A 19,086-nucleotide genomic window follows, 5' to 3' on the forward strand; every position below is an offset into this window, starting at 1 on the left:
CTGAAGTAGTCATGCTTGTTGCTACCGGTCCTTTGGATCTGGTTTGATAAGAGTGTGTTGCCAGAGTTCTTTAACAACTAACTTGTCTGGATCAGACAACAACAAACTTTGTTAGCGTTAGAGTTTAACAAATTGGATCACAACACGTAGAGGATGCAATGCTCCTAGGCAGTTAACCGTTTCTACATGCTTTGCTTCAAACAACATGCGTCATCCCGGCTTGCTCATTTGTCCTTTTTATTTGTATTTTCTTTTCTTTCTTTATTAAAAGCGGTCGAATCTTATGGGGATTGCCTACGTATCACGTCCCCGCGCGAATCAGACCAGGCGTAGTTCTGCCATCAAGTAAAGACACATAGAAATTCTTTTGGAGTCACTTAATTTCATTATCAAAATTTGCTATTACACATTACTTCAAACAAGAATAGCAACAGTACAGACTCCACAATTTTTAACTTGGTTTGACTAAACGAAAAGAAAACAACATATGGGAAAGCAACAAAGCCAAATAAACAGGACTCGACCAAAGACTAATTTTCCAACTTAGGGGCCCACGAGGCATCTTTCGGCCCTTTCGCGGCCCTAGGTGTAAGGTCTCTTTGCAAGCTCTTCAACTCGTTCATAATCCGGTGGACGCAGCCCATGATGGAAACAAGGAGGGTCTTTCGAGGTGTTCGCTCACACGCCAGGCATTTCATGTAGATGTAATGCCCGATTTCATCAATCCTTGCTCGAATGTTATCCCTTTCACTGAACAACTGCCTGATTTTTCGGCTCTTCAATCCCAGTGCCTGAGCATTGTCGGCAAGTCGATCCTGGAACAACTCCATTTGTCTTTCCATGCAGGCCATTGCATCGTAACACTGTCTTCTGTCGGCCTGGGCATCTCGTGCTTGTTTGATGATCCGATCATGTAGAGTGGAGTTCGTCTCTCTTAATATCCCGATGCTCATTTCATAATCCCTTATGACCTGTTGCAGACGCTGTCTTCGGGCTGTTGTACCTTTTGCCCATTTGACCTTCATCCTTGCGATGCGAGCTTCTGATTGTTCTAATTCTTCTTGGCTCTCGATGACCTGATTTCTCAAACTTGCTATCAATCTTTCGTCGGAGCGACGTTTCTGTCGGTCAATGTTATTCCTACTGGCTAGGCGAAGGCGGGCCTTTAGGGTCTGGTTCTCTTGGGCTAGCTTGTTTTTTTCAGCCTGTTCCTGGGCGACTTGCACGTTGTTTTCGAATACAAGCCTTTCAACTTGCCGCTTTAGCTTCCCGATTTCAACCCGGTAACCTTCCTCCTTTGCGAGCCAGGCCCATTGTTCTTGTGATGACCCAACAAAATCTTGGAGGTGAGGCCGTTTGGTTGACCGCTCTGCAATGTTCTTCTTATCATGCCAAGCGAGATAGGCTGGCGAGACTTCACCCCTAGACACATCACCTACCCGAGTATTTGCTGTCAGGTACTGACATTCACTACATATGCAACGAACTGTCTTTTCAGGGAATTGGCCGTCACTGCTGACCTCGACTGCATAGGTGCTGAGATCTTCGTCCGGGTGTATCACCTGACACCTTCCTAACTGCCTCATCACCCTGTAAGGGGCATAAGGTTGAATACCCCTGAGTCCCATTAAGAGGAAGTGAGGACCAGTGGCGGGCATGTATATAATTTCTTCCACAGGGAGCCAACCCAAAGTCCAGTTTATTTGTTCTGCAGTGATGGCCCGGAGATAGGATGTCCATTCTTCGAACCCTTCTGGTAATCGGAAACCTGAAACCCTCAGGTTATAACCTTCGATGCAGTCCTCGTTTGTAGACATGTAGCGCATACACTGAGGATGGCGGCACAAGTGTTCGATCATCCACATCTGTAATAACAAGTTGCATCCTTCGAAGAAATCTGCCCCGGCCTTACAAGCCGTGAGGGCTCGGTATATTTCCGACACTACCATAGGAGCAAGGATGCTTTTATCGTTGGTAATCAGGACTTTAACGACTCCAGCCACCTTCAGATCGATATTTCTATCTTTTCGGGGAAACACTACAAGGCCCAAGAATGCCACCATGAAAGCGAACCGCCTATGCTCATTCCACTTTACCAGATTTCCCCTACTGCAGACACCACTTTCTGGATCATTGAATCCTCCTATGTTCCCGTACCTCTGGTATATGAATTGCAGGGTAGAAAAACCTCTATCCAGTTCAGCGTATGGGACCCCCTTGCTTATCTTCAACAGATCCATGAATTTGTGTGAATTCACAGCTCTTGGAGCGATCAGGTATTTGTGTCTCAAACCTTCAGTGACGTCCATGTAACCCGCCACTTCTTCTAAAGTTGGGGTGAGTTCAAAATCCGAGAAACGGAATACGTTGTGGGCTGGGTCCCAGAATGTAACCAAAGACTTTATGATGTCGCATCGGGGCCTGACATTCAACAGACTAGCCAGACCTCCCAGGTGCAGTTTGATCTTGTCTTGTTCTGACTTTTCCAGATCCTCCCACCATAATCGCACCTCCAGAGGGATTTTGCTCCTAACCGTTACTGGAAAACTTGGACTTATGCTCATTCTGCATGTTTATTAGGGTGATTAAGCAAAGATCCAGACTCATTGGACTCAAATACCAAATTGACACACCCTTTTTTCCTAAAAAAACGAAATTTGGTTGTTTCTGAAAAGCGTGATGTCACCTTGACTATTTAAAACTTTTGTTCTTTTGGATAGTACCTATACTTTGAAAAATAAGTTGAGCCCGATGGGGGTTGCCTACGTATCTCGCACCCTGCGAGAATCAAACTGACGTAGTTCGGGCGGAAAACATAAACCAAATTTTGTGAACCATGTTTCTCATGACAAACTATTTTTCCTTTTCTGTTCAAAGTGAAACAAAAATCCATTTTTCTCTTTTCTATTTTCTTTGGTCTTTAATAAAACAAATTAATAAGACACTTTTTTTTTCACAACATTCCCGATATTCAAAAGCCGGTCAGCATGCAAGCCTTGAAACAAGTAAATGCACACAGCAAACAAGATGTAGCAGGATGATCTTTTATTTTCAGGTTGCCTGTCCTAGACGGATCCAACCCCCGTGTTGAGTCCCCTTAGTTAAATGCAACGTGATGCAAATAAGCGTTCCTACTAGGGATCCGGCATGAAGTCATGTCATACTAAGCTGTAAAACCTAGGTGTTTGTTCTAGACCTGGCTTTCCCGAGCGGACAACTCGAGCCAAGGATGGGAGCTGTGTACCGGTAACCAAAAGGCCATCCGATTTTGCAACTCCTCCGAATCCTCGTTCTATTTTGGTATATGACACTAACAGAAAGAATCCACGACCAGCGTGCGCTCCTCAAGAGAGAGAAGAGAAGGGTTTCGGCACAGTTTATATGTACAGTTCAAATAATATCAAAGCAATAAAAGCAGCATTTAGCACATTAGGCGCAAAACATGTAATAAAATCAGATAATAAATAAAGCCAAATAATAACAATTATTCTAGGCTCGAATTCTTAATCCTGAACCGGTGGTTCTGGGTTTCTTCCCCAGCAGAGTCGCCAGAGCTGTCACACCTCCTTTTTCCGCACCCGATAGGGTGCAAGGGAGTTTTTCCAATTAAAGGACAATCGAAACGGGATTTGTTTATTTATTTCCGAGTCGCCACCTGGGAGATTTAGGGTGTCCCAAGTCACCAATTTTAATCCCAAATCGAGGAAAAGAATGACTCTATATTACAGTCTGCGTACCAGAAATCTGGATAAGGAATTCTGTTAACCCGGGAGAAGGTGTTAGGCATTCCCGAGTTCCGTGGTTCTAGCACGGTTGCTCAACTGTTATATTCGGCTTGATTATCTGATTTTTATACAAATTGAACATATGTGCAAATTTTAACTTTTAACCGCTTTTGTCGTTATTATTATTTTACAAGAATTGCAACGTCGTGAAAACATATCTCGAACCACGTTACATCAATGCACTCGTGGTTATCGATATATCTCGACTCGGTTGAGATTTGGATTTGGGTCACATAAATGTGCACCCGAATTAAGGAAAATAAATTGTTAAAGGCGCGCCTAAAGCAACTAGCGTCTTGTTATTTTGGGGAAGGTCGTAAAAATTCGTTAAACGGCACATCTCGAATTCTAAATACTTTAATATATACATACATTTAGAGGGCCCCGCAGCTTTGTACATTTTTGTTTGTCGAGGCTCGTCTCATTCTTATTTTTAAAAGGAATTTGCGACGTCATGGACACGCATCTCGAACCACGTCACAACCAATGTACCCGTGATCAGAAACACATCTCGAATCCGTCGAGATTTTGATTTGGGTCACATAAATGTGCACCCGAACTTAAGAAGGTAAGATTATTAAATACGCGCTTAAAGAGGATATCGCGTTATTATTCCGGGAGGTTCGTGAGATTTGCTAAACGCCCCACCTTGGAAACTGAATGCTTCGATATATACATTTAACGAGGGCCCCGCAGCTTGTTCTTTGTCTTGTCGAGGCTCATCTCGTCCTTGTTTTAAAAGAATTTCCTATAGCAACTACGTTTCTTGTCGCGTTTGTTTCTACTAATTGGAAACCGAGATATTCCTAGTTAATTACATGCTTGCAGGCTTATTTATAGCAGGATTCAAAATGCTTTTATAGAATAAGAAAATATGACTACGCACACGGACATCTGATTGAACATTACGGGCCCAAATCCAGCTCATGCGGGATGGGCCAGACCTGGGCCACTGTTTGTTCGATGCGGGCCTGCTTGGTCTGTTTCGACCTGAGCTCGACCCCTGTGAGGTTGAGACCATAAACTTGTGTTTTTTGTTCTAAAGGTGTGGCTGATCAATAATTATAACAAAGCAATTCATCCAAAGGAGATGAACTTGGATAATTTCATGCTTGGCATATATTAAACGATATGTTACACAATTAAACCAAGTCTGGGATACAACCTATTGTATTGGGCATATTTTTTACCTAACGGTATACATATATAAACTAACATCCAACTAATCTACATTGATATCTACTAGACACGCAGGCTACTTCCAGTACCCAAACAGGAACGAAAATTATTATACATTACATGATATTTAATGTAACAACCTATGTATAAAAGACATTCTTCAGGTCTTTTCCTTTGTATTCATGCTCAATTTCCAATTACATTGACAGTGTATTAGTTGTGTACCTGGTATAGAGAACAGAAGAAGGAAAAGGATCAGTTGAGTGGTACACAACAAGCACAACAGCAGCAGGTAAACAACACAACACAGCAACAACCAAAACAGCCACAATGATGAAGCTCAACAAGTGATCGAGCAATGGACAGACAATCCCAGAAAACAGAGCAGAGAGACAGCAGGAAAACCCAAGATATCGAATGTAACAGCAACAGAAAATCCAATAACCACAAAGCTCAGCAAATACACAGTACAGTTCCGACAATCAGGAAGACTGAAACTCAATCCACAGCACACAGAAAACTTAGTGTAGTAACAATCACAGCAGAAGACACACAACCTTCTCTTAATGGAACAGTAATAACCCTAGTTAGAATAACTGACTTGGCCAGAACAGCTCAACCAACTTAGTACCTAGTGCAGTTTTGGACAGTGTTTAGTTAAAGTGTTCTGGAAATTTTTCTTTGTTTTCTCCTTTTCTGAAGACTAAAAATCCAGCCCTTTTAAGTTCTGAAAATAGCCTATTTATAAGCCAAACAACCCAGTGCAGCTAAGCTGCCTGGATTCTGCCAATTGCAGACTGCCCATACCTATTAAACCCCATGCCTAAGCATCTTCTTGATGCCAACCATTTTGTTCCCCACGCCTGGCTTATTCCTTTTGTTCAAGAGTTATGGGTTCATTTAAGTATTCTTTTTAATTCCCATGCTCTTATGTCTTGTTCCCCATTGACATTAATTTAATCCTAATTCAGTACCCTACTTGTCAGCTCACTTAAACTAAGCTTTTCCTGTTCTTTTCGAACCCCATACTACCCTTGTTAAACCTTGATTATTACTGCCCTAAACCCATTGCAACATCAGGGCATTTTGAACTTCTGAAAGTTCAAATTCAGGACTGCCCTGGAGTGAACCTTTTCAGTCGTTTTTGCAATGCAAACAAACCCATTTCAAACAATGTCGGGCATTTAGTCAGTGACATGGTTCAATTAGTCATGTGAAATTATTAGCTCATTTGATCCATTAGTTATAGAAAACTAATCGACGACGTTTATCGAGTCGACGTTTATTGAGTCGACGTTTATCGAGTCGACGTTTATCGAGTCGACTAATCCATTAGTTATAGGTCAGGGGAATGTCTGGTACGAAGATGGTGAGGTTTGGTATAGGTCAGGGTTCGACTCGAATCTTCAAATGAAGATTCGAGATGAAGGAAGGTGATTCGAGGCAAATGGATGGAAGATCCATGTTCAGGACAGTGAGGTGGTCCTAGGGTGTTCAGGAGGTGGTCACCGGCGTTCATGCCGCCGGGTTCTGGTGAAAGGGAAACCAGGGCGGCTGCTAGGGTTTCGGGGGGTTCAGGGCTTGGTGAAGACGATGAGTGGAGGGGGGTTCGAATAAGGGGCGTGGGGTACGATAGAAAGCTTATATACGATCTAGGGGTTTAGATCCTGGCCGTTGGATCAAATGAGATCTATGGCCAGGATCTATTCACTTAGGGAAGACGGTGTCGTTTTGGGTTTGATAGTGGGTGAGACCGGGTAAGGCTGGATCGGGTCAAAATTTGACGGGTTTAGGGGGAAGGCCTGGGTCCGTTGGATCAAGGGGTTGGACGGCTCAGATCAATTGCCTAAGACGACGTCGTTTGGGGTTGAATGAGTGGCCTGATCGGGACCGTTCATTCGAATCAAATCAACGGCTCCAATAAGGACGCTGATACGGCGTCGTTTGAATTAGTGTTTGGGCAGGCCGGACTTGGACTGGACTTGTGTGCCGGTTTTGGGCCTATTTTTGTTTCATTTCTTGGGCCCAAACCGATTTTCATCACTTCTTTTCTCTTGTTTTTCCTAATTTTAAAACAAAAATGAAATAAAAATAAAAAATGAAATTAAAATAAACAACAATGTAACACTTTAACATAATTATCACACACATATAAAAATATTCAAGTAAGTTAAATCACAACCTAGAACGAACGATGCATATATATATTTTTTGAATTTTCTTTCAACGACCGAATTGCGGTTTGATTACTATGACAGACATACTTTGTATTTTGATTGATAAGATCAAAAATGCAAAAAATGGGACGAACCACAAATGACTAGTAGTACATGTCATGAAAAATTAAAAATTTGTACAGCGAGGCCACTGGTCACTATTTTTGTTTTCTTTTGGAGTGATTGTTCGTGAAGCAAAAATCACGTGCTTACACATACCATTGCATACATCAAACTTCCGACAGCAAAGGAATAAGGAATCTTGGCCATTCTCTCTTTTTCCTTCGTTGTTGTAGGACACATCTTCTTACTCAACTTCAGATGACCAGGAAAGGGTATGCGAACCAACTTAGCACTTTTCATTTTGAAGCGCTCCAGCACATGTTCTATGTACTTCTCCTGTAATAAGTAAAGCTTTCTTTCGTTTCTCGAACAAGTCTCATGCCCAAAATCTGCTTAGCATGACCCAAGTCTTTCATTGCAAAAGACTTATTCAACTGTTTCTTCAACTCGTCAATCTTGGAAGAATTCCTACCCACAACCAACATATCATCCACATATAGCAAGAGGATGATAAAGTCATCATTAGAAAATCTTTGTACAAACACACAGTGATATGAGGAAGTCTTCTTGTAGCCTTGCTCCCCCATAACAGACTCAAACTTCTTGTACCACTGTCTGGGAGCTTGCTTCAATCCATATAGACTCTTCTTAAGTTTGCATACAAGATTTTCCTTACCGTTTGCCTTGAAGCCCTCGGGTTGTTCCATATAAATCTCCTCTTCTAAGTCACGGTGAAGAAAAGCAGTCTTCACATCCATCTGCTCAATCTCTAAATCAAGACTGGCAGTCAAACCAGAACTGTCCGAATGGAGGACATTTTCATGACAGGAGAAAATATTTCGTCAAAGTCAATACCTTTTCTTTGACCAAATCCCTTGACAACCAATCTAGCTTTGTATCTGGGCTTCAAACTATGTTCTTCAGCTTTAACTTTGAACACCCACTTGTTTTTCAACGCTCACATGCCCTTAGACAATTTCACCAACTCATAAGTATGGTTCTCATGCAGAAATTTCATCTCATCTTGCATGGCTTCAATCCATTGATCCTTGTGCTCATCTTCTATGGCCTCCGCATAACATTTAGGTTCTCCCCCATCAGTGAGTAATACATACTCATTGGGTGAATAACGGGAGGAAGGAGTACGAGGTCTAGAGGACCTCCTGAGTAGAATATCTAACTCGTCTACAGCTTTGTGAGTATGAGCATCTACCTCATCAACATTATCATTGTTATCACCATCACCATCAATATGTTGATCTGGAATATGATTTTGGGCATCACCATCATCATTGAGCCCACTAATGCCATCCGCATTTGTATGAAGAACTTGATCAAAATTAACTAAACCTTCAGAACTTGGAGATTTTAACTTCTCCGCTTTGTTAATATCTTCAATGGTTTGATCCTCCACGAAGATAACATCACGGCTTCTCACGGCCTTCTTCTCAATTGGATCATATAGCCGGTAACCAAACTCATCAAGGCCATAATCAATGAAGATGCACTGTCTTGTCTTGGTAGTTAATTTTGACCTCTCATCTTGAGGCACATGTACAAAAGCTTTGCAACCAAACACTTTCAAGTAGTCATAGGAAACATCCTTGTCATACCAAACTCTGTTTGGAACATCACTTTGCAAAGCAACCGTAGGGGATAGATTAATAACATGTGTGGCGGTCAACAAAGCCTCACCCCAAAAGGAATTCGGCAACTTTACTTCAGAAAGCAAACATCTCACTCTTTCCATCAAGGTCCTGTTCACCCTTTCTGCTAAACCATTAAGCTAAGGAGTCTTAGGAGGAGTCTTCTAGTGTCTGATACCCTGTTGCTTACAGTATTCGTCAAATGGTCCACAATATTCACCACCGTTATCAGTACGAATACACTTCAACTTCTTTCCAGTTTCTCTTTTAACTAAAGCCTGAAACTGCTTAAAGACACCTAACACTTGTTCTTTCGTCTTCAAGATGTAGACCCAAAGTTTTCTAGAGCAATCATCAATAAAGGTAGAAAAATAAAGTGCACCACCCAAAGTCCTTGTCTTCATTGGACCACATAAATCTGAATGCACCAACTCAAGCAACTCTGTCTTTCTTGAAGGAGGATGAGACTGGAAAGAAACTCTTTTTTGTTTTCCAGCCAAGCAGTGCTCATATTTTTCTAATTTTGCACTTTCAAAATTTGGCAATAATTTCTTCTTGGCCAGAACATTTAGTCCTTTCTCGCTAATGTGGCTAAGCCTCTTATGCCATAACGCTGAAGAGTTATTGCTCTCAACGGCATTCACCATATCAACACAGGTAGAGGTCGTAGTCCAGTATAGACCCACGACATTTTTCCCCACGAGCCACAATCATGGAACCCTTAGTGAGCTTCCACTTTCCAGCACCATTGGTACTGACATATCCCTCATCATCCAAAACATCAACAGAGATCAAGTGCAAACAAACATCAGGTGCATGTTTTACATTGTTTAAAACTAGTTTAGTTCCAATACTAGTTTCCAAACAAATCGTTCCAACACCATCCACCCTAGATACAGTCTCATTACCCATACTCAAAGTTCCAAAGTCACCTTGAGTATAGGATGAGAAAATTCCTTCCTTGATATCACATGAGATGCGGCACCACTGTCCACAACCCAGCTTGACTCATCACAAGCAATATTTATCAGATCCGCATCAAGGACGGTAACAAGATCTTCTGTAGTGACGGTGGCCACACGATTGTCATTTTCTTTCTGTTCTTCCTTGTCTCTATTCTCCTTTTTCAAAATCCGGCAGAACTTCTTTGTGTGCCCTTTCTTCCCGCAATGATAGCACTCAATATCTTTAAGTCTGCTTCTAGATTTGCTTCTATTATGTTCTCTATTTTGAGAACCCCTATTCTTGCTTTTCCCCCTAGAGTCAGTCACCAAGACATCTGATGAGGAGGAACCTTGAGATTTTCTTCTCATCTCTTCATTTAAAAGGCTGCTCTTGGCAAGATCCATAGGGATCACACCATTTGGAGCAGAATTTGATAATGAAGTTCTAAGAATTTCCCAAGAATCTGGTAGGGAACCAAGTAGAAACAGGCTTTGAATTTCTTCATCAAATTTAATGTCCATAGCAGATAACTGGTTCACAATCCCCTGAAAATTATTCAGATGATCTGTCATCGCGGAACCATCATGGTATTTTAAACCCAACATCTGCTTTATTAGAAACATCTTATTGTTTCCAGTTTTCCGAGCATACAAACTTTCAAGGTGCTCCCATAGGGTCCGAGCATGTGTCTCCCCAGAAATATGGTTCAAAACATTATCGTCAACCCACTGTCTAATAAATCTGTAAACCTACATATGTAACAGATTTCACTCTTCATCTGATTTATTATCAGGCTTTATAGTGGTGAAGACGGGTTGATGAAAATTCTTGACATAGAGCAAATCTTCCATTTTGCCCTTCCAAATGGCATAGTTTGTGCCATTCAAAGTAACCATTCTACTAGTGTTGGCTTTCATTGTTTATCACGAATACAAATGCTATTTATTATGAGACCAAAATAATTCTTTTCTGATGTGGAAGTTCAGACTGTGTTGCAACCACAGAGCATACTCAGACAGAACCTTGGCTCTGATACCACTTGTTGGGAATAAACCCCGTAAAAATAATATTCACGGTATTAGTGAGAAACGCAAAACATTAAGTTATGGTTAAATCAGCAAGAATAGAAATGTAGAAATAATGACACCAAGATTTTACGTGAAAACCCTTCTGAATAAAGGAAAAACCACGGCGAAGAAGAGCAACTGATATCACTATAGCGAGAAATTTTACACTGTGTAGTAACGAGTAAAAAATACTCCTAAGACCACTACACCCTCAAAAGAAATAAACACTCTTTTGTTTTTTCCACCTCACTACAATATCTCTCACACTCTATTTTTCTTCACAAACTATTTTCTTATAGTTTATGGAATACCTTGCTCACTCTCTCTCTTTCCTTTCTTTGTTGGTGTATAGAAATGAGAGTCAAAGCTCTCCTTTTATAGCCAAAACTTCACTCTCTAAAGCTTACAATATTTGACAATTTGCACACCCTTTTCACAATTTCAACAAGGTTGACTACCAAACCAAACCAAATAAATAAAATTGACTACCAAATCATACCAATTCAACAAGGTTGGCTACCAAACAAAACCAAGTCAACAAAATTGGCTACCAAATCATTTGAATGAGATGGACACCATATCACTAACTTTGAAAGAATTACATGTCTCTTGAACCCTTCAAAGCAAAGAGATCCTTTTGCTTCTTTACTTCCAACTGTTAAATCCAAATAAGTAGTAAAGTTTCTATCTCAAAAAAAGAAAATATACTTACCAATTGAAGAGAGAGAGAGTATAACCAAATAGACCCTTCAAACATAATTAGAACGCAAATTAAAGCTAAGCATTTGAATGCACGATGGGTTTCAAATCACTTGATCCAAAATAAAGTTTATTTGACAAGGTAATTTTCATATACTTTACCAGTCTTACCTATCTGACAATACATTAGCTACATTGTCCGAACATTATCTTATACGGAGTCGATCCTGTTGAAGTTTGGCAAAATGCCAAAGTCCCACGTCGGTTGGGAGAAGAGTTGGGGGGGGAATTTTTCCTCCTATAAAAGAAGGCCTAATGTTTAGGATTTAAAACACACCTCTCATTTGCCTTCTCATCTGTTTAAGGAATTTGTATCTTCTTTCTTTAGTATTATTTCACTTGTATTTTGGAGTGGAATAAAATATTGGTGTGTCCTAGGAGTAGGCAAAGTTGGCCGAACCTCGTAAATTCTGGTGTTCCTTTTATTGTTGCTTTATTGTCTTATTTATTATTTGGTGGCTGTCATAATTTTTGGTATATTAGTTGTGACTTATTCACACTATATACATTTGACTTCCGCTACAATTGGTATCAGAACCAAGGTACTGTCTAAGTATACTTTGTGGTTACAACATAGTCTGATCTTCCACATCAGAAAAGATTTATCTTGGTAACTGAGTCAAGGTTCTGTCTGAGTATGCTCTGTGGTTGCAGCTTAGTCTGATCTTCCACACCAGAAAGAAAATAATCTTGATTTGTGTCGTCAGCTATTAAATAATATTTGTGTCAAAAATGGGAGATAATAAACAAGAAGAATCTACATCAAGTGTCAACAATACGTCATCATTGGCATCTTCGCTTATGACAAGAATCGTGTCAAATGCGAAATTTACGGTAGAAATATTTGACGGGTCCGGACATTTTGGGATGTGGCAAGGCGAGGTTCTAGATGTCTTTTTTCAACAAGGGCTAGATCTTGCCATTGAAGAAAAGAGACCAGATGTTATTGAAGAATAAGATTGGAAAATTATCAACCGTGTTGCTTGTGGTACCATTCGATCCTACCTTGCTAGAGAGCAGAAATATCCATACACAAAGGAAACTTCTGCAAGTAAATTATGGAAAGCACTGGAGGATAAATTTTTGAAGAAAAACAGTCAAAATAAATTGTACATGAAGAAGAGACTGTTTCACTTCACATATGTTCCTGGTACCACGATGAATGAACATATCACCAGTTTCAATAAGTTGGTCACAGATTTGCAAAATATGGATACAACTTATGATGATGGTGACTTGGCCTTGATGTTGTTGGCATCACTTCCTGATGAGTACGAGCACCTTGAAACTACTCTACTCCATGGAAATGACGAAGTTTCTCTCAGAGAAGTTTGTTCGGCTTTGTACAGCTATGAACAAAGAAAGCGAGAAAAACAGAAGGGCGGAGAAGGAGAAGCACTATTTGTGAGGGGTCGTCCTCAAAATCAAACGAGGACAAAGAAGAGAAGATCCGAGTCAAGATCCATACCCAGTAAAGATGAATGTGCCTTTTGTCGAGAAAAAGGACACTGGAAGAAAGACTGTCTGAAGTTGAAGAATAAGACCAAACATAACAATGGAAAGGCCATTATGGATTCAAATGTAGCTGATTGTGATGATTCAGACTTCGCATTAGTTACAACAGGGTCATCAACATCATCAGACATATGGTTGATGGACTCGACTTGTAGCTATCATATGTGTCCCAACAGGGACTGGTTTGTGGAATTTCAAGAAGGAGAATATGGAGTCATCCACACAGCGGACAAAAGCCCTCTTACCTCATATGGAATTGGTTCAATACGATTAAGGAACCATGATGGAATGATCAGAACATTAACAAATGTTCGATTTGTACCGAATTTGAAGAAGAATCTCATCTCTGTAGGAGCCCTAGAATCAAAAGGGTTCAAAATCATTGCAGAAAATAGAGTGATAAGAGTATTCTCCGGTGCACTAGTTGTAATGAAGGCTAATCGTAAGAACAATAATATGTACCGCTATCGTGACAATACAGTTATTGGGACAACGACAGTGACATCCAGTGACGACAAAGAGGCAGAAGCAACAAAGCTATGGCACATGCGCTTGGGACATGCTGGAGGAAAATCCTTGAAAACTCTATCAGATCAAGGATTATTAAAAGGAGTAAAGGCTTGCAATTTGGAGTTTTGTGAGCATTGTGTCAAAGGGAAACAGACAAGGGTTAAATTTGGTACAGCGATCCATAATACTAAAGGCATTTTGGATTATGTACACTCTGATGTTTGGGGTCCTTTCAAAACACCTCCATTGGGTGGGAAGCACTATTTTGTAACCTTTGTTGATGATTTTTCCCGAAGAGTGTGGGTGTATACAATGAAAAGCAAAGATGAAGTCCTGGGAATTTTTCTCAAATGGAAGACGATGGTGGAGAATCAAACAGGCAGGAGGATCAAGTGTATTCGCACAGACAATGGAGGTGAATACAAAAATGATCATTTCAATAAGGTCTGTGAAAATGATGGCATCGTCCGACACTTCACTGTTAGACATACACCACAATAGAATGGAGTGGCAGAACGTATGAACCGGACCTTGCTGGAGAAGGTACGGTGTATGTTGTCCAATGCTGGCTTGGGCAAAGAATTTTGGGCTGAGGCAGTTACATATGCATGCCACCTCATTAATCGCTTACCATCTGCTACTGTTGATGGCAAGACACCATTTGAAAAATGGTATAGAAAGCCTGCTGTAGATTATGAATCTTTGCACGTGTTTGGCTCAACTGCATATTATCATGTGACAGAGTCAAAATTGGATCCAAGGGTAAAGAAGGCTATTTTTATGGGAATTACTTCTGGAGTCAAAGGATATCGCTTATGGTGTCCTATGACAAAGAAAGTAATATTCAGCAGGGATGTTACCTTTGATGAATCTGCTATGGTAAATAAGGTAACAGAAAATACCAAACAAAATGAAGGTGCTTCTAAGCAGGTGGAGTTTGAGGGAAAATTTATTTTTCCTACACAAGAAGCAGAGGAGGAAACAAATGAAGATTACCCACTAGAAGGAGAGCCAGTAAAGGAGATTCCAACTTAGGAACCTCAATAACAACTTGAATCAATAGCAACCAGCAGGCCAAAAAGAACAATAACGAAACCTGTTCGTCTCATAGAAACGATTGCTTGTGCAACCTCAATTGTAGCTGATGATGTTCCTACCACTTATAAAGACGCAGTCCAAAGTTCAGAAGAAGATAAGTGGAGGATTGCCATGAATGATGAAATACAGTCCCTTCATCAGAATCATACATGAAGATTGGCCAATCTCCCGAAGGGAAAGAAAGCAATTGGGTGCAAATGGGTATTTGCAAAGAAGGAAGGATTTCCTAACCAAGTAGATGTTCGCTACAAAGCAAGATTGGTGGCCAAAGGATATGCTCAAAAGGAGGGAATTGATTACAATGAAGTGTTTTCTCCAGTTGTAAAACATTCCTCCATTAGAATTATGTTGGCTTTGGTAGCACAATTGGATTTGGAACTAGTTCAGATGGATGTAAAAACTGCATTTTTACATGGAAACTTGGAGGAGGAAATCTACATGACTCAGCCAGAAGGATTCAAAGTTGCTGGAAAAGAAAATATGGTATGAAAACTTGAAAAATTATTGTACGGATTGAAACAATCTTCTAGACAATGGTACAAGCGATTTGACGAGTTTATGTTGTGGCAAGGGTACAAGAGAAGCAAATACGATCATTGTGTGTATTTGCGCAAGCTTAAAGATGGTTCCTTTGTATATCTTCTCCTATATGTTGATGATATGTTGATAGCTTCCAAGAATTCGGAAGAAATTGATAAGTTAAAGATTCAACTGAAGAAGGAGTTCGAGATGAAGGATTTGGGTGAGGCAAAGAAAATTCTTGGCATGGAGATAATTAGAGATAGACGTTCAAAGAAACTTTGTTTATCTCAAAAGGAATATTTGAAGAGAGTACTTCAACGTTTTGGCATAGATGACAAGACTAAGCCAGTTAGTACTCCACTTGCTTCCCATTTTAAGCTAAGTACTACTATGTCGCCAATGGATGAAGCTGAACGAGAGTATATGTCAAAGGTACCATACACAAATGTTGTAGGTAGCTTGATGTATGCAATGGTCTGTACGAGACCTGACATTTCACAAGCTGTTGGAGTTATTAGCAGATATATGCATAATCCAGGAAAGGAGCATTGGCAAGCTGTGAAGTGGATTCTACGGTATATTCATAATACTGTAGATGTTGGGTTAGTTTTTGAGCAGGACGACAATCAGTCTGTAGTTGGATATTGTGACTCAGATTTTGCGGGTGATCTGGACAAACGAAGATCAACTACTGGTTATGTGTTTACTTTTGCAAAGGCACCAGTTAGTTGGAAGTCTACTTTGCAGTCAACAGTTGCTTTGTCTACAATAGAGGCAGAGTATATGGCTATTACAGAGGCTGTGAAGGAGGCAATTTGGCTTCAAGGATTGCTAAAGGAGCTTGGTGTTGAACAAAAAAGTATCACAATTTTTTGTGATAGTCAAAGTGCTATTCAATTAGCGAAGAACCAAGTTTATCATGCAAGGACGAAGCACATTGATGTTCGGTATCATTTTGTACGAGAAATCATAGAAGAAGGTGGAGTCACGATGAAGAAAATTCATACTACAGAGAATCCTACTGATATGCTGACAAAAGTGGTGACTACGATCAAGTTTCAACATTGTTTGGATTTGATCAATATTGTTGAACACTGAAGATTGAAGATGATGACACAACCAAAATTTGTTATTGAGAGAGAATTGAAGATGTAGAATTTTGCCAAGGTGGAGATTTGTTGAAGTTTGGCAAAATGCCAAAGTCCCACATCGGTTGGGAGAAGAGTTGGGGGGATTTTCCTCCCTATAAAAGAAGGCCTAATGTTTAGGATTTAAAATACACCTCTCATTTGCCTTCTCATCTGTTTAAGGCATTTGTATCTTCTTTCTTTAGTATTATTTCACTTGTATTTTGGAGTGGAATAAAATATTGGTTGTGTCCGAAGAGTAGGCAAAGTTGGCCGAACCTCGTAAATTCTGGTGTTCCTTTTATTGTTGCTTTATTGTCTTATTTATTATTTGGTGGCTGTCATAATTTTTGGTATAGTAGTTGTGACTTATTCACACTATATACATTTGGCTTCCGCTACAGATCCTGCATTTTCTTCTATGTGTCTACCAGTACATTATCTTACATCTTCAGAATATAAAATTTCTTTTTCGATTATTCCTCTATTCCCTTTCTTTATTATGATTTTAAATGATCAGCTATCACTATTATAGTTGAAGGAATGGTAAAAATTATTGTTTCCTCAAATTTAGATTTCAACAGTGCATTTTCTATGGACTTTATAAGTTTCCAATGGTACTATAGTTTTATGCATTTTCTATGGACTTTAGAAGTTTCCAATGGCATTATAGTCTTATTCCTGGTTTATTTCAGGGATAAAATATTCTACTTAAACTGAAATATAATAGAGCTACTAAGGTGAATTTCTTGCATATGAACAAGGATTCCCTAGATTACTTCCTGAAGATCATTTTACTACCAACATAGATCTTTCGAGAAACTACAAGAAAATAATCGAGAAATTGTGAACTTACCCCGTGAGAAATTTCAGTGTAAGAATTTTACTTGAACCCTGCAATGCAAAATTCTTCTGAGCTTTGCTGGATTTTGATGATACCCAAAACGGAAAACTCAGTTTCCATATCCAAAATCCTAAGAAAGGTGAATCTGTTTTGCCAACGGCTAGCAAATTCTCTTGCGAGGTTTATAGAAATAAAAATACCTAGATACTACAACCAAATATAGCAAATGAGATTGATTCAACATTTACTAAAAGAAAAGAAAAGAGAAAATATACATGAAAGGAATTCAATGTTAACTCTTAAGAAACAAAAGCAAAAAAGAAATATATAGACACCCAGGTAGAGAAATAGAAGAAAGACTAACCTTTTGGGAAGAGGAGTGAATGCCTTCAGAAACAAAGAAAACTCATAGAAAGATGACAAAAATATGAATTGAACACTAAAATAAATTAATTCCGATCACCATGAAGGAAGAAGATCAGGTGAAATGGAAACGATTGAGCTCACCATAGCATCTCTAGAAAGAACCGTACACTGAAGAATAGAGGAGTAAGATGGAAAATAGATGCGAAGTGGAAGAAAGATGTATAAAAATTTAAAGGCAAAATACTTATCACGCCTCTAAACTTGTCACGCATTATTAGTTACAGTCTTAAATTATTCGTGGTCTTAATTACACCCATTAATTAGGCTTTTTGAGAGCCATCATCCCCTTGGACACTGATGTGACAAATTGTGTGGGTGCACTCGCCTGTCACGTGGATTTTTCTGTATATGTGGCATTTTTTTGAAAAATAAAATATATTTTTACCTTTTTAAGTACGTGAAATTTTTATATAATGTTTTTTCGAATACAATTTATAATAAAACTTGGATAGAACTACATTATTTAGGTTAAGTTTTTTTATTTGGCTAAAAATAATAAAATTTTAGTTAATCTTTTTTTGAATTTGATCTAAAAATAAATATTTATACAATTAAAATAAATAGTCAAGGCATCTAAACAGTTATAAAAATACATAGTTTGAAATTAATTATTTTGGCTATAATTTTTTATATAGCTCTAAATTATGATGCTCTGAAAATATATTTTTTACATATTTTACTTGAAGAAGTAAAAATACACAGCTGAAATAAATAGTCATTAATTTAGAGCTATATAAAAAATTATTGCCAAAATAATTAATTTCAAACTATGTATTTTATAACTTTTTAGATGAATTGACTATTTATTTCAATTGTATAAATCTTTATTTTCAGGTCAAATTCAAAAATAGATTAAATAAAACTTTATTATTTTTAGCCCCCCAAAAAAATTAGCATAGATAATGTAGTTCTATTTAAGTTTTATTATAAATTGTATTCGAAAAAAATTATCTAAAATAGTAACATACTTAAAAAGGTAAAAATATATTTTATTTTTCAAAAAAATGTCACATATACAAAAAAAATCTACGTGGCAGGCGAGTGCACCCACACAATTTGCTACATCAATATCCAAGGGGGTAATGGCTCTCAAAAGGCCTAGTTGAGGGGGGTAATTAAGACCACAAATAATTTAATGCTGTAATTAATAATTTGTGACAAGTTTAGGAGGGTGATAAGGTATTTTGCCAAATTTAAACACGTGTCATTGAAAGGAGAACAATTGTAGGACTACAGTTGAAGTGCAGAACACGTATCCTGTACAATCAACATTGACTTTAGTACAGTTGCTCGTCGCTATGTTCGTCCCTTCTTGACACTTGTATATAGTAGTACCAGACATGAAAGCTCGTACTAAGCACGGGCCCAACATGTTTTTTGAGGC

The 19,086-nt window shown here is 39.0% G+C and overlaps 1 long non-coding RNA gene across 1 annotated transcript; it reads right to left on the bottom strand.

Annotated features, from left to right (window-relative positions):
* Window positions 1–4,840: 4,840 nt before the first annotated feature.
* LOC107770584 (uncharacterized) lies at window positions 4,841–17,833 on the bottom strand. The gene is made up of 3 exons (XR_012699764.1): window positions 17,641–17,833; window positions 17,289–17,483; window positions 4,841–5,189 (listed from the first exon to the last, which is right to left on the bottom strand). It is a non-coding gene; the product is annotated as an uncharacterized LOC107770584 (long non-coding RNA).
* Between the last annotated feature and the right edge of the window lie 1,253 nt (window positions 17,834–19,086).

This window comes from Nicotiana tabacum, chromosome 16, assembly GCF_000715075.1.
Source record: "Nicotiana tabacum cultivar K326 chromosome 16, ASM71507v2, whole genome shotgun sequence".
NCBI lineage: Eukaryota > Viridiplantae > Streptophyta > Magnoliopsida > Solanales > Solanaceae > Nicotiana > Nicotiana tabacum.